The sequence below is a fragment of the Orcinus orca genome, chromosome 11 (genome assembly GCF_937001465.1).
Source record: "Orcinus orca chromosome 11, mOrcOrc1.1, whole genome shotgun sequence".
In the NCBI taxonomy this organism is placed as follows: Eukaryota; Metazoa; Chordata; class Mammalia; order Artiodactyla; family Delphinidae; genus Orcinus; species Orcinus orca.
This window is the reverse complement of record NC_064569.1, coordinates 91,224,547-91,240,307: the sequence shown is the minus strand read 5'-3', so window position 1 is coordinate 91,240,307 and position 15,761 is coordinate 91,224,547. Positions and strand designations below refer to the sequence as shown.

Below are 15,761 nucleotides of genomic sequence, written 5' to 3'. Positions count from 1 at the left end.
CTAAGGTGGGCTCCAGTTGGTCCCTGGACTGACTTGGTTTCTTAAAGGTCCTCCTGTTTTAGTCATTCAGTAGGAGGCTTTCTCTTCAGTTTTACCTTAGTCCTGTGATGACCATCTCCCCCCCACCCCGCCCACCGTCAGTTACTGGGAATTGAGGATTTAGCTGTGGTTGTACCTAAGCACAAAGGGAATGCAGGTTTTGGCAGCTCTTAGTGATCAGTCCTGTGGAGTCCCATAGCATATTGGGGTTGAGGGGCTGCCTCTCATTCTCTGCTCAGAACTTAAACGTTTTGTTTATATCCTTGAAATGGGAGAGAGAAACTTCTGAGGAGTAAAGAGTTGTCAGGGATAATAAGATTTTGAGGAGACAGCCCTTCCTGCATTCTCCCTTGGGGGAAGAATGCAGCCAGGACTGAAGGGCATTGCCTCAACCAATTCAGTTAAGTGGCCCCGTCCTGGCTTAATAACTCAGGCCGACTTCCCAGTGGATTCGGCAAGGTATTAGGTTTCTCTCTCCCCAGACCCTCCCTTCTCTCTGCTCTGCACACGTGTGCTAACACAACTACAGAGGGGTTGCCTCTTGCAATAAGATATCCTTTTTACAAAGGAGGGGGCTCCTCTTAAAGAGGAAGGAGAGGAATTCGGAGGAGGGAATTTGATGGTCAGAGTTTAAGTAGCAAGGAGCAGGCTGTGTTCTCTGTAAGGGCAGGCGCAGGAGGGAGGGTAGCTGGGTGATTAAGGGCACCTAGAGCATGAGCATTCGGCACTGTGGAAATCATACACCATCTTTCTGCATTTGTTCATCCAGATTGTATCACTAAGAATCTGGTCATTAAAGAACAAGAACCCTCTTGTTCTTGAAGGTCAGGGGTCCCAGTCTTCCGAGTGTGGTGGTCAACTGTTCAGAAATCCTTCACAGTTTTAGTTGAAAACCTGAGCAGATGCTCCTGCTGTTGTTTACCCTTGGGGATCGGGTGACATTCTTCTCCCTTTTCCTCTTCCCCACCCCTCTGGGAACCGACCAATCACGCCAGGGAATGGATTTCAGTGCCTCTCTGGCCTCCTCCCAGAAGGAGTGTGCCCAACCGCAGCTCTCTGGAGCCTTAGCCAGCGGAGTGTTTAACTCCTGGGTGTCTGAATCGCAGTGAGCTCCTGACATTGCAGTTAGCTTGTTCTGATCGCCTTGACTCTGAGCCCATCTAATGTTAAGTTAGCTTGCCCCGTCCCCAAGGGAAGGCTCCTGATGAGGCAAGGTGCAATGCACTGAGCTTGAAGAAGCTGGTTTTTTAAGCCCTAATTCTGCCAGTAACCAGCAGCATGACCTTGGGAAAGTTACTTTCCCTACTTGGAATTGATCCCTTTTCTGCTAAGTTAGAAGGAAAGGAGAGGGACAGAACGAACATTTATGACATAGCTGTCTGTATCAGCCACTGGTCTTTACGTACAGCTAGACTGAGGTCTGGGGGAAAGCATTTAACCCTGTGTTGCGTACCTATTCTGAAGCAGTTTGCTTTTTACAGTTTGCCCTCTGCAGGGCAAATGCTAATGCTGTTCACCCAATTTTATAGATGAGAAGAGTGAAGGCTAGAAAGGCTGTCCAACTTGCCTAAGGTCAAATAGCTAGGAAGGCCCATCTGGCTCTAATGCCCAGACTTTCTTCCATTCTACTGGCTTGGCTAGAAAGGCCCTAAAAGTCCTTCCAGCATTTTCATTCTAATACTCTGAAAGTTTTAACTCCTTAATTAGCTTCTAGCTCTGCCCTACAGAAGGACTACTGTCTCACTTTTCGCAGCCCTGTTACTAGAGCAGGTGAATGACTTAGACATTCCTGCCATCTCCTGAAAGCAGCAAAAGAAGATGGTGCAGCCATCAGTTTTCTCTTTGCATCATAGGAAAGTTCTCATCCTTTAGAGCCAGCATCCCCCTTTCCTCATACGGGTGCAGGTATTTCCTTTTCTCTTTGCCTTGTGTTTGTGATTGTCAGGTGAGTATCTCTAGTTTAAGGGAGGGGTGGAATTTTGAGGAGATTTTAAAAAATCTCTTTTATTCAAAGCTTTTCTATGAGCTAGAGACCACAATATTGGGTTTACCCCTACTTGGAATTGCTGTGATATCTATACCCCCTGTCAGAAGCTCCCTCTTTCTGAGAGCTTGGTTATTCACTATAGTATCTTATAAATTATCCTAGCTATCTGGTTTAGGGGCGTCTTGCCCCGTGGAACACTTTGTGTTTCTCTTCTGCAATTTTACTTTTGAATTCATAGAGGAAATAGCTTTCTTTAGGTGCCTTCCTATCGATATTGTATTGCTACCAATTTACAATAAATTATAGTAGTAGCCCTAAAATGTCAGATTTGTGAAGGAGTCTTTTTGTTGTGAGCTAAGAAAAATGACAATAAGCAAATCTATTAACAATTGTAAATTATTAAGCCAGGCACTGACCTGTGTGTTTTATGTACATTATTTCTAACTTTCATGATAAACTTGCTTTTATAGATGAAGAAACAGTTAAGAGAGGCTAAAGTACTTGCTCAAGGTCACAGCTAGTGAGTGTTTTGGCACTGCGGTTACAGGTCTGTTTTCACTTCCAAACCTGAGTTCTTTGTTCAGTACCATGCTGCTTCTGGAAAATGGTCTTGAGAGTTCACTTCAATCATCCACACCCATGCCTCAGCTCTGATCGCCCCAGAAAATCCATATGCCTTCTTTTAAAAAGGGAAATACCATTTTATATGGTAAATTTCACAGTTGGAAAAAAATTTAAGGGAAGTATTTTCTGGTCTTTGCCAACTTTTATTATCAGGTAACTTTTACTAGAGTTTAGTTTGAATTATTTTTGCTGAAATTTAAATCCATCCCTTCTTGTTATAAGTGAAAATGCTAAATTAGTGGCTGCTTGTCATCAGATTCCAGAGAGTTAAGGGTTTCACTGTGGTTTGGGGTGGGCAGGAAGAGGTAGACCTCAGAGGATGAGCTATATATAAGTAGATGGAGGAAAGCAGATAAAATTTTCTTGGGGTAGGGAACTGTTATCATCTGCTTCATCATTTGGTACATGCTGTGTTTACCGTCTCCTTGAGCACCTGAGGATGATGTTGAGAATCCAGTGGGAGGTGGGTTGGTGTTACTTAATGGCCTTTTGCTTCTCGCTCACTCTTTTCATGAATTGCTTGTGATTCCATTCTATCACAGTGATACTGGGCTTTCCTGATTGTGTGCAATGAGAGATTCACATAAGAGAAGTAAACTCACTACATCATCTCCACCATCCAGATCAACTTAACAAGTATTTCAACAATGTTTACTTGTGTGCCTATTATATACCAATCGCTTGGCATGACACTGATTATTCTGAGATAAATAAGACATGGCCATTGCCCTTTAGGAGCTCATAATGGAGTGGAATTTGCAGTCTCATTTAGGAAACAAGACCTACAAACACAGAATTAATAACAAAAGCAGTATATGCTTAAGAACATTAAAAAAATAAGTGAGCTAGGGACAGCAAATTTTACTGGGGTTCCGAGCTGAAAGGGGTTAGGATTTTGCCAGAGCAGTAAAGACAAGGTTCATTTACAGTTTCATCCAGGTATTCAGCAGGGCAGGGCGGGGGTGAGATGAGGTTTGGGTGTTGCCACTGCTAGTGACAGGAAACAGTGAAAATGTTTCACTGAATAAGGATAGGGTAAGTACCCCTCTAGAATTGTTGATGGAGTTGTAGCCAGAGACTGGGGAAGGAAGGTTCCACAGTTAGCATTTTAAGTGGGGAGTGTAAAGGTGCGAGCAGCTAATGTAAAACAACAACAACAGTTTAATCCCTGAGGAAATCACATTTTTAGGAAAAAATTTTTTTAATCTCTTGTATTTATCTTTTGGTTCCCTGGTTAACACCCCACTGCACCCCTGCCTTAGCTTTTGAGTATGGTATTCTCTATACTAGAAGTCCCTTGACATTTATTCTTGTTGGGGTTTTAAAAGATGGAAGACTTCAAGCTAAGTCATACACAGACAAAGACATCAGTAGGCCCATTTGCCGTGTGCGTGGCTCACTGTGGCAGTATCTTTGATGATTGCTGAATATTTATTTATGAGGTTCCTTCCTCAAAGCCCACCCAATGAAGAACTCCTCTTTTCTCTTTTTTAGATTCCTGAAACTTACCTAAAACTCTCAGGCAGGAGAAGGTTTAGGGAAAGGAGTTTCTTTCCTTCTCCCTTCCCCCCACTCCATAGTAGCTCAATTTAAGTACCCTGTGGAGATACAGATAAATGTGAGGAACTTCAGGATGAAAAGAACATTAGAGACCAGAGAAGTCAGGGGAGGTCATATCGGGCTTAAAGTGGAAACTATGTTACAACCTAAGCAAGGAGCAACTGATAGCTCTATAAATAGGATTTTATCTCCTCTTAGGACATTTTTGGCATGGTTGTAGCTTCCCATGTGGGGGACTATTATATTTACTAAAAATAAACTGTCTTTCAGAAGCGATTAGAGTAAGTCCCACTAAACTCATTTATGTTATTAAAAATGTAGTCATAGCCTGAAAAGAAGTTTATAGAGTTTGGTACATACTAACTTTTGGGAGAACTTGGATTTTGAAGCCATCAGTTAGATCTGGGACACAATGGTCTGGTCCAGTCTAGTGTGGGTTAGATAGATTGCCTTCTCAGAAGGTAATGTTATTTCCTTTTTCTTCTGCTGGTTCAGAAGACCTGCAACCCCTAGTTATACATTCAGACTCATAAATGGGCATAAACAGGTGATAAGTGTATCATCTAGGAGAGGTAGAATAGTTCTAATTCTTCAGAAATCTTACTGCTTAATTACATCTGCTTGGATATGGCCATTCACAGCAGAAGGGTGTGTAAATCGGCCATACCTTGGTATCCCTTCTGGAGAACAAAAACCTTCAAGCTGTCTGAGTTTGTTTCTCACACTCTTGTTATCCTGATTGTAGCCCTTTAAATTGTGCAGCAAATTCTTGGCATGTATCTGCCTGTCAGCTAATCTCTGACACCCCTGGATAGCTTATTTTCTTCCTATGAGTATATTTGAAATTAGTAAAAAGCATCTATTAATTTTAGTATCCTGTTAGAAGACTAGGAAAAACTGAAATTCAACAAATAGTAAAATTGCTTAAAGCATATTTCTCCAAGTTATTTGACCATGGAATGCTTTTCAGAATCTAATGAATTGAACAACAGAGCACAGTGTGACTCATGTACGATGTGTTTGTGGGTTAAAGTAGTCACCAGAAATGGATTCATAGTTGAGTTAATGCCTTCAAAAGTGAAATCATTTGCTTTTTTTGACTTCAAAACCAATTTTGGAGAAGTTAAATCATTTTTAAGTGCAAAATGAAAGTGATTAAGCTATTTTTGTTTTAAATATACTGCCTATACCTTAGTGCACAGGTTAAAAATCTTCCTGCTTGGAGGACCCCACGTATTATCCTTATTTCTCAAAGACAGCATCTCACTCTTAAATGACGCTTTGTTGCATACTCAGTAGAAACTGTATACATGTGTTTAGTATTTTTCTTTTGAATGAATAAACTGAATAGAAATATTGCTAGCATCAATTTGTAAATGGTTGGACCACCTATTGACAGCCCGTGAAATGCTAAAAACATGGTTATATATTTCAGATACATCATATTCACTAATTGCTTTAAACCCTTTACTACTGTTCTTTTTCCCCCCTTATAGCCACTCAACTCCTTTCTTTTCCCCAGAAGGAAACTGAAGTTCCTGATGTAGTATTTTTTGGTAGATAACGAGATAAGAAAGTTGGTGAAAGAGGTTTGACAAGTTCATGGAATTCCTTGAGCCCCAGACCCAAAATCTGGCTAATTGGTTTCACCTAATTTTTCTTTTGTGCCTCACACTTACCAATCAGCTGTTATAGTGGTAATTGTAATGGTAATGATAGTGTATCATGATCTGTTTACAGAATAGCTAACATACTCTATTGTATTGGGGTCTGAAGACATCCCTGTGTCATTACTTCCATTTTACAGATGATGAAAATGAGAGTTTATATATATGACTTTTTTCATTACTAAAATTCAGGAATCGTTAAGTTGAAACTTTATTTCTGTCATGTTGGTGTGGAATGGTCAGGGATAGCAGATTCAGGGGATAGACTAGCTGACTTTTTGGCCTAGGCTTCCAGCCTAGACATTTCAGGATTCTTTGACAGTCTCTGTCTTAGTCATGAGGGCTGTACACTATTTGTGTGTATAGAGCTTTCTGTGACATTGAATTTTGATTTGTAAAGTTACAGTAAAATAATTGACTCTTGAAAGTATCACTTAGGATTAAATTCACTACATGTAACAGAATCCATCCCCCTTCCCCTCCCCTTGCCTCAGAGTGGCTTAAACAAGGCCTCGTCTTTCATGGAAATGAAGTCTGGAAGTAGGCAGCCCAGGGCTGATGCAGTGCTCAGTGGTTATCAAGGATCCAGGATCCTTACTGCTCTTTGCTTCTCTGTGTGTAGGATGTGGCCCAGATGGTTGCTACAGCTCCAGCCATTATTTCCGCATTTGCACAGAGTGGTTTGGAGGAGGAAAAGAGGTCCCCTCCCCTACTTAGGAAGACTTCCAGGAAGTCCCACATAACATTTCTACTAATGTCTCATTGGCCAGAACTTAACGTATGGCCACATCTAGCTGCAATGGAGGTTGGGAGATAAAGTCCTTTCTTGGAGGGTGTGTATATTAATGTCCTAGAATGAAAACTGGGGTTTTGTTACTAAGGAAGAAGAAAGGATACTGGGAAACCACTAGCATTGTCAACCTCAGGGACCATCAGAATGACCTGACCTTGCCTCCCACATGGTGCAGAAGACCATTTGTAGCTTCTTTGGGAGCTTTTCAACCAATCTTTGCTGTATTATCCAATAAAATGATTTTTTCTTGATGTATACACCTTTATGCAAACACCTCTTTTTTGGGGCGGGGGAGCGCCTCGCAGCTTGCGGGATGTTAATTCCCCTACCAAGGATCGAACCTGCACCCTTGGCAGTGAAAGCCTGGAGTCCTAACCATTGGACTGCCGGGGAATCCCCCAAACACTTTTTTAAACAGTTAATACAAGATAATAAGGATCATTGCAATTTCCTTTTAAGATCAACTTGGAGTTTTTCAAAATCAGTTTATTGGGATTTCAAATAGCATACAGTGAGCTTTTTAGTAAGAATAAAATATGTGTTAAATATTTAGGTGTCTAGTCATTGGTGAAGGAAAAAGTGTAATTTTTCCTTTGGATTTTTGAAGCCTGGTTAAGCTATTAGGTTATATGTTTCTTGGGTATAGGGAACTTGCTTTTTTTTTTTTAATTTAAGGTTTTATAGGTTTTTATTGGATAAATAGTACATTTACGTGATTCACTATTCAAAAGGTACCAAATGGTCATGTAGTGAACAGTTGCTCCCCAATTCCTGTCTTGAGTCCCCCAGTGTCTTTACCCTAGAAGCAATGGGTGCTTTCCTTTTTGTGTATAATTCCTCATTAAAAAAAAAAAAAAATTCAATGGCACTGTGCTATACATTGTTCTGAACCTTCCTTTTATCACTTGAAGAGCTTCCTCTTCCCCTCTCCACCCCCCAGGGCTATATGGTGCTCCATTGTCTGGATGAACTGTAATTCATTAACAGAAGAACCTTGTCTTATTCTCCTGTCTGTACTTGCTCTGCAAGCAGCATTAGTTCATATTGGTTAAACTGAACTCTTGGATTGAATTTGACTATGCAGAATATTTTAGGAATGAGTTATTTTTAGTGATCAAGTATTCCAACTAGCTGAGAGGATTTTCCCTTCTTTAAGCATCAAGATGTTTAAGATTTATTTATTTTGGCAGTAAGTCCTTCTAAAATGTGTTATTTAACTATACAGTTTATTTTCTTCTTACCAGTTATACTTTTCTTACTGGTTTAACACAGTTGTCAACATCAATTATTGTTTAGGACTAAAAAGGAGTGATTATTTCAGGAGCTTTTCCTGGTTTTGCCTTACAGAATGACCCCATTTTGATATCTTTCTGCTTTTTGATAACTTATCTGCTTCTTAGATTTTTTTTCTCTTGGTCTCTCTTGCATCTGATGCGGCTGCCTCTCACATAATATCCCTCTTTCCTCTGGTACTTATTCCCTACTGCTCTCTAGTTCCCTTTCCTTTTTTGCTTTTTAAAATTTCGGTGAGTAAGTAGCCAGATAACCAGGACAGAAATATTTCTAAAATAAAAATAAATCGATTCAAGAGAAGGCCTGGCGGAGCTTTCCTGCTGATGAAAATGCGTGAACATTCTGATATTCTGGGTGTTTAGAGGGCCTTTTGCTTCCTGCTTATTACCATGCTGTAGAACAGCTCTGTCTAGGAGATCTTTCTGTGACGATGGAGATGTTTTGTATCTGCTCTGTCCAGTATATAATAACTACTAGGCCCCTGTGGCTCTTGAGCACTTGAAATGTGGCAGGTGTGACTGAGGAACAGAAATTTTAATATTAACTCATTAAAATTAAATTCAAATAGCCACACATGACTCGTGGCTAGTGCGTTGGACGTATGGTTGTAGACTATAAATAATTAACAACTAGGGGCTTCCCTGGTGGCGCAGTGGTTGAGAGTCCGCCTGCCGATGCAGGGGACACGGGTTCGTGCCCCGGTCCGGGAAGATCTCACATGCCGCAGAACGGCTTGGGCCCGTGAGCCATGGCCGCTGAGCCTGCGCGTCCGGAGCCTGTGCTCCGCAACGGGAGAGGCCGCAACAGTGAGAGGCCCCGCCTACCGCAAAAAAAAAAAAAAAAAAAAAAATTAACAACGAGCTTGATTATAGTGAAGCTTGGATTGGGATGCTATAATTTTATTGTACTGAGCAAAATGCATTTATAGTATTGGAAAGAAGGCAGTTTGGAATGTAATACTCAAATTAGCTTAAAGTAAATGATTAAATTGGAATTGTTTTTTCATTAATATAATGGTTATTTCAAACTGTGACATTCTAAAGCCATGGGTGCTGGCATGTGTTTATGGTTTGTAGCTGTGATAAAACTTTGAGTCATTTTGGTAACTAGGGTGATATTAGTTGCACTCTAACTTTATTTATAGGACTTGGTTAGACAGTTGCCTGAGTGCCAGAAACTCCTACAAATAACTTTGACCTTCCCTAGCAAAAAGTCAAAGGATAAACTGTCCCATAGTAGAAGATCTCAGTTGTATGTGATATACACAAAATATTACTCTCTAAAGGAGAAATGTATAACAAATAAGAAAACAAATGAATATGTTAACTAATTATAGATTTTGATAACTGTTAGGAAGAAAATAAACAGAGCACAGTATTCTAGAGAATAAGGGTTTGTGGGGAAGGACCTCCAACTAGAGAGAGTGGTCTGGAGAGCTTTAGTTGAGGAGGTGTTATTTAAGCTGAGATCTGAAAGATAAGGAGCCAGCCTTGCAGAGAATGAAGGAAGGATGAGGAGGGATTTCAAGAACAGGGGATAAAGGGGCTGAAAGGGTGCTGGGGAGAGGGATGGACTTGCTCTAGATGAGGCACTGACACAGGATCTGAGTGTTTAGAGCATAGTGATCGAAGGCGATATAATGATATGAAATGAAGTTGGAGAAGTGGGCACTTAGCAGATAGATCATATAGCACCTTAAAGGCCATTATAAGGACTTAAGATAGAAAAAGAATTTAAGTGTAATGTGAAGCTATAGAGTCAAAGGAGTGATATGATCTGATTAGAAAGTTCCTCTGGCTACTATGTGATGAGTGTTCTGAGGGGGAGCAGCAGTGGAAGGGGAAGAATTATTGCGATGTTCAGGAAAGAGGTGATGGTAGCTTGGGTTCAGGTGGTGGAGTGGAGATCAAGACAAGTCAGACACACAGGACGTGTGATGGGTTTGATGTGAGGGGTGAGGGGTAAGGGGAGCGTCTTTAACTTTTGTAATTGCCGGGTAATACCACTTATTGAGGTAGGGAACACCAAGGGTATACCAGTTTCAAGGGTGGTGGTGGTGGTGGTGGTGAATTAAGAGCTCAGTTTGAGGAGTGTTATGTTTGACATACTTGGGAGGCAGCTAAGTAGTCATACTGCAGGATGAGAAGAGGTTTAGGATAAGCATATAATTTGGTAATTATTAGCATGTTGATGGTATTTGAAGCAGTGGGATTGGTTGAGACAACTCAGAGAGAGAAGGGTGACTCAGGATTGAGCCCCAGGGAACACTTCCTTTTTTAGCAGTCTGTTAATGGAAAAGCCAAAAAAGACACTGAGAAGAAGTAATCAGTGATGCACAGGAAAAAACCAGGATTGTAGTATCTCAGAAGGTAGAAGGAGAGAGTGTTTTAAGAAGGTTGCCAACTCTGTTGAATCCTCCTAAGAGGTCAGATAAGTTCAGGACAGCAAAATGTCCATTGGGTTGAATAGCATGGATGTAGTTGACATTGACCAGTTGGTTTAATGGAGTGGAGGGCTTGGAAACTTTATTTTGAGTAGACTGAAGAAGAAATGAGAGGTGAAGAAGTGGAAACGGGTATAGATTCTTTTTTTGAGAAGATTTACTGTGAAGTGGTGAGCAAGGAAATGGAGAGAGTGGCTGGAGGGAGGTGAGGTGTCCAAGGACGATTTTTTTTAAACCTTGATTCATTTAGTTACTTGCCTATTATTGGACATTTATGTTTTTAAGTTTTTGCTCTTACAGATTGCTATGGTGAACTTCCTTCTACACTTGTGGGGATTTTCTAAGATAGGTTCCTTGGAGGTAAATTGCTGAGCCACAGGCCATGCACGTTTCAGAATTTGATAGATGTGGCCAAACAGACTCCCAAAGTGGTGCTACCAACATACACTTTCCCCATCAGTGTGTGAGGGCAGAGGGGAGGTTTTCTGAAGATGGACATATGTTTATTGTTGGCCTGACAGTGATGAGTGGAGAGGGGAGAGAGTGATGAGGCAGGAGAGAGGGGGTGATGAACAGAGCAGCATGGTCCTTACACAGGCACCGGCGGTGGGGTGGGGTGTGAGCACAAGTAGTGAAATGGGCCTTTGATGCAAGGGATGCTTCCTTCATTGTAACAGAATGTGAGGAGGAGGAAGTGCATGCGTTTCTAGGTAGGGTTGTGGATTTGGTGCACAGAAGAGACTATCTGAATGCTTCTCTTTTAAAGTGAAGTACTTGGAGAGAGCAACAGCTGATGATTGGGTGGTGGGGAGAGAATGAGGCAGGTTTCAGGGAAAGGTAAGAAGTCGTCATTTTGGAGAGTGAGGAAGCTTCCAGGGGCAGCTTTGTTAGGATTGCTTGGCATTGCCAAGTGCCCAGTTGAGGCTTCTGATCATGAGTATATAGTGAAGCCAGTCAGCTTGGTCATGTGGCTTTTCTCCAGCAACATTTAGTGGGTTGGGAACAGGCACAGAGAGGGCAGATAATTGTACTTAACCAGGATTGGAGTTTTGCTAAACGCCAGTGATGGAGAGAACAAATGATTGAGGATATTTGCGAGGGAGGGATTATAATCATGGACCATGGAATCAGAGTTGGGCATAGGAGGGAGTGGAAGACAGGACTGGGGTAGGTAGGTGATGAGCAAGTGCTTGATGAGGTCAGAGCTTGTAGCGGAGGGGATACTGGAGCAAGTTAGTTAGAAGGATGGGAGGTTATTTGAGAATATGAAACATAATGAGGAAGAACACAGCTTTTAAGATAATACGTTTTCCTCTTTTAGGGATGATCGCCCTGGGTTCCCTAAAACTGGGGGTCAGAACTCTAACAAATCTATTTGCCTGTAGCTTTTCCGAGAGTTGAGCTTTAGGATGTACCCTTTTCTCTGTGTATTTGTCTAGAGCTCACTGTAGACATCGTAGAAGGTAACCACAGTTCATAAGAGGTTTCCAGAATCATTCTCTTAATGACGTCTGTCATAGCAGCAGTGCTTGACCAGAGGCACAGCCTTTGGAAACTCACGTACAATGTGGGTACACTGAGTTCCAAACCTCATCTCCATCATTTGTTGTTTGAAGTCTTAGTAACGGGCAGAGGTAGAGTGCAAGGTTATATCCAGCGGGAATTTTCCAGTGATCTTGGCAGTCTTGATTTGATTTTATCCGTGAAAAAGTGTGATGTAGGACCGATCTTGGAGTATTACAAATTTATGTTTCACTTGCGGCTCCTTTACTCACTAGCCGTCAGACCATGAGCAAAATGTTAAGCCACTTTGATCCCCAATTTTCTTCTATGTGTGAAAAAGCTAAAGTAGGGCCTCCCTTACAGAGATATTGTGAAGATGCAGTGAGATAATGCACGCAGAGTTGTGGCAGATAGTATGTTCTCAGTAAATAGTAGCTGGTGGTTGTGTTATATTGAAGTCATCACGCAGCGTGGGAATGCGCACTCTCTGGTTAGTGTTCCAGAGTGGTTTAGATGCCCAACTGGAAAGCTACAACAGCATCAACCCCTGTCTTGCATGAGTCTGTCCTGCTACGTGAGGACAGTGCTCTATCTAGACTAGCTTCTCAGACGTCAGTGTGCTGTGACCCATCTGTGGCTTTTGTCATAATGTGGATTTTAACTCTGTAAGTCTTGGATGGGGCCTGAGATTCTTCCTTATCTAGGAAGCTCCCGGTTGACGCTGCTGCGGCTGCTGCTGGTCCGTGGGTCACATTTTGAGGAGCAAGATTCTATTAGAGAACTGCCTTGTGGGAATCCTTGCTATTTTAAGCTGAGAGGAAATGAGGTTAAAAGAGCCCCATTCTTTCAACTTTTTTTTTTCTTTTTGAGTCAAATTCAGTTGGACTTCATATGGTCCGTTTCTATAGCTCATTGCTGTGGTGAGTCTGTGTTGTCTCTAACAGTCCTGAAAGTGAAAGGAGTAGAAATTATGTAGAGAGGGTTGCTTCAATTTCTTTTGAAAAATTTGCAGTGCCTGATTTCTCAGGAATATTTTTGCAAAACTGTGTTGGTCCCCCAGATGTACAAACTTGCCCCACAAGCCTTTTACACCCACAGAGAAACTGGCATAAAACATGCAACCTCTTCAATTGTTAGACTTTGAGGCAGAGAATAAAAATGTGGCTTCAAGCCCTTTCTGCCCACCAGACTCTTCACATTACAACATCCAGTGCTTTCAGAAGCAGGAATTCAGGATGCATTATCAGATTAGAATTACTGGCAGCACCCATATTGCTATCCCAGATAATCTGATTTTTCTTTCTCAGGAGCAAGCATGCAAGACTTCTTCTGTGGGCCCTCTTGAGAAGAGTTCCTTCTCTGATGCTCCAATTCACATGTTCCCTCCTCCGAACTAATATAGAGGCTGATAAGTTTCAAAGAACCATTAAGCAGCCTGGTAAAGTGTTCTCCTGATAGAAGGAAGCACGTGTGCGTCCTAATCCTGTGTGTAAGACTGGGATCCTATTCAGAGGGTCTTCCTCGAGTGCGTTTGTTATACCTTTGTGTCTCTTCATCTGGATCCTGCATAGCGACAAAGCAGAGCCTTCCTTATTTGACTTGATTTGAAAGAATTTTGTTTTCTCCTACCTCCTTGTTTCTTTTTCTTCCTTTCTTTTTTTTAAGGTTAGGGAAATGTGGACATGCAGGAGCATGAATTAAAAAGATCCACTTAGCTTGCCTGTGGGATTTTGAAGTTTTTCGTTTTTTAAGTGAAGAAAACATATAGAACAGACTGTTCACCCGATTCTCAAGATTATGATCAGAAAAGGGAAAGATGCGTTGACAATAGAAATTTATGAACTCCCTGTGGTTCCAAAGAAGTTTACAAAGATTCCACTCATGGGAGTTTTGGAGGTAGTTTTCAGAGTTTTTGTGACATATTTAAACTTTTTAAATTTCATTTTAAGGATCTCGTTTCTGTACGTGTTTTTCTCCTGCTTTGCTCCAGGAGAACAGTGGTATCATTATCCCATCCTAAATTTGATTAAAAGATAACACCATAAAGTGACAATATATGAAATTTTATTGCGGTTTTTTTTTTTTGGTACTTGGTTAAGAATGAATGAGTATTGGGCTTCCCTGGTGGCGCAGTGGTTGAGAGTCCTCCTGCCGATGCAGGGGACACGGGTTCGTGCCCTGGTCCGGGAAGATCCCACATGCCGCGGAGCGGCTGGGCCCGTGAGCCATGGCCGCTGAGCCTGCGTGTCTGGAGCCTGTGCTCCGCGACGGGAGAGGCCACAACAGGGAGAGGCCCGCGTACCGCAAAAATAAAATAAAATAAAATAAAATAAAATTATGAATGAGTATTAACAATTTTGTGTCTCCTTCCCCCCCTCCTTCCTTGGCCATGCCACACAGCTTGTGGGATCTTAGTCCCCCGACCAGGGATCAAAACCGGGCCCACGGGCCCACGGGCCCATGGCACCATACAATTTTGTGTCTTCAAAGAGTTTGAAAGGACTGTAATCTCTTCACAGTGTGATTTTAATACGGTTGTTTAGAATGGAGTATAGGAAAGCCTGGTGACTTAAGATTTAGGGCGTGGGCTATGAGACTAGAGGGGAAAGTTACATATAAAAATTGATTATATAACAGACGCGAAGTAACAGTTTATAGAAAGCCGAGATTTGTTTTCCCATTTTAGAAAAAAGGCTGTCTCCGTTTTAGACATGGAAGTTCTTACTCCTCTTTTGTACTGGAACTGAGGTAATCCTGACTTCAGACGAAGCAAAGAAGTTCTGCATAAAGAAAAAGAAAAGGTTTGGGTGAGGCTGAGAAGAATACTTGCCCCACCTCTCCGAGCGTAAACAAGTGGGGGTTTGAGGTGGGAGGAGGGCAGAGGTAGAAGGTCTCTCGCGGAAGGCACGTATTTAGTGTGGAAGAAAAGGAAAAGTGACTTCCCTTCTACTCTGAGAGAAAAACACACCCCACCGTAGGAGGAGACAGAGCCCTCTCTACAGCTGCAAGTGTCAGGTAGGGAGAGGGAAGGTACCTCGTACCTGCGTCAGGCCTGCCTTGAATGTGAGACTCGCAGACCTTACTTGGATATTTTATGAGCAGGAGAGAGCTGTTTCAACATGTCTGAGGGGAACAGAACCCTGAGGCAGCTGGAAGGTGGAAGGCCTCTTGTTTTTGTTTTTATTTTGTTTTTCCTTTAACAAGTTAAAGGAATAAAATATTCCTCAAAACGCACAATCCTCTGAGAATGTATTGTGCACCTACTGTGTGCTAGGTACTGTGCAAAAGACTCCATGGCTCAAAAGAGATGAACCCTGCCCTGAAAAAATGTGAATAAATGGGGTAAGATTGGTAGGTACAGGTAAGTGCCTGTAACAGTAACTGGCAGGAGTGGTGAATGCCCCATTACAGACACCAGGCCTACAGAGGAGGGGAGAGCACTTACAGCTGGGGTGGGTTGTGGATTTGAACATGGAAAAATGGGTAGGGAAGTAAGGAAAGAGCATGGGGATTGGCATATGGAGGAGAAGTCAGTTATTTTCTGAATAAAAACCACTAGGACAGGGGCTTCCCTGGTGGCGCAGTGGTTGAGAGTCCGCCTGCTGATGCAGGGGACACGGGTTCGTGCCCCGGTCCGGGAGGATCCCACGTGCCGCGGAGCGGCTGGGCCCGTGAGCCATGGCCGCTGAGCCTGCGCGTCCGGAGCCTGTGCTCCGCAACGGGAGAGGCCACAACAGTGAGAGGTGCACGTACTGCAAAAAAAAACACAAAAAAACAAAAAAACACTAGGACAGATGATTAGATAATTCTTGTTGTTCACCATTGAACATAATGGACAAAAATATGCCTGGC

General features: G+C 42.2%; 1 protein-coding gene across 27 annotated transcripts in view; it reads left to right on the top strand.

Moving 5' to 3' along the window:
* The window catches only part of RBFOX2 (RNA binding fox-1 homolog 2), a 261,734-nt gene that overhangs the window by 98,404 nt on the left and 147,569 nt on the right, over nt 1-15,761 (top strand). The window lies entirely within an intron of this gene.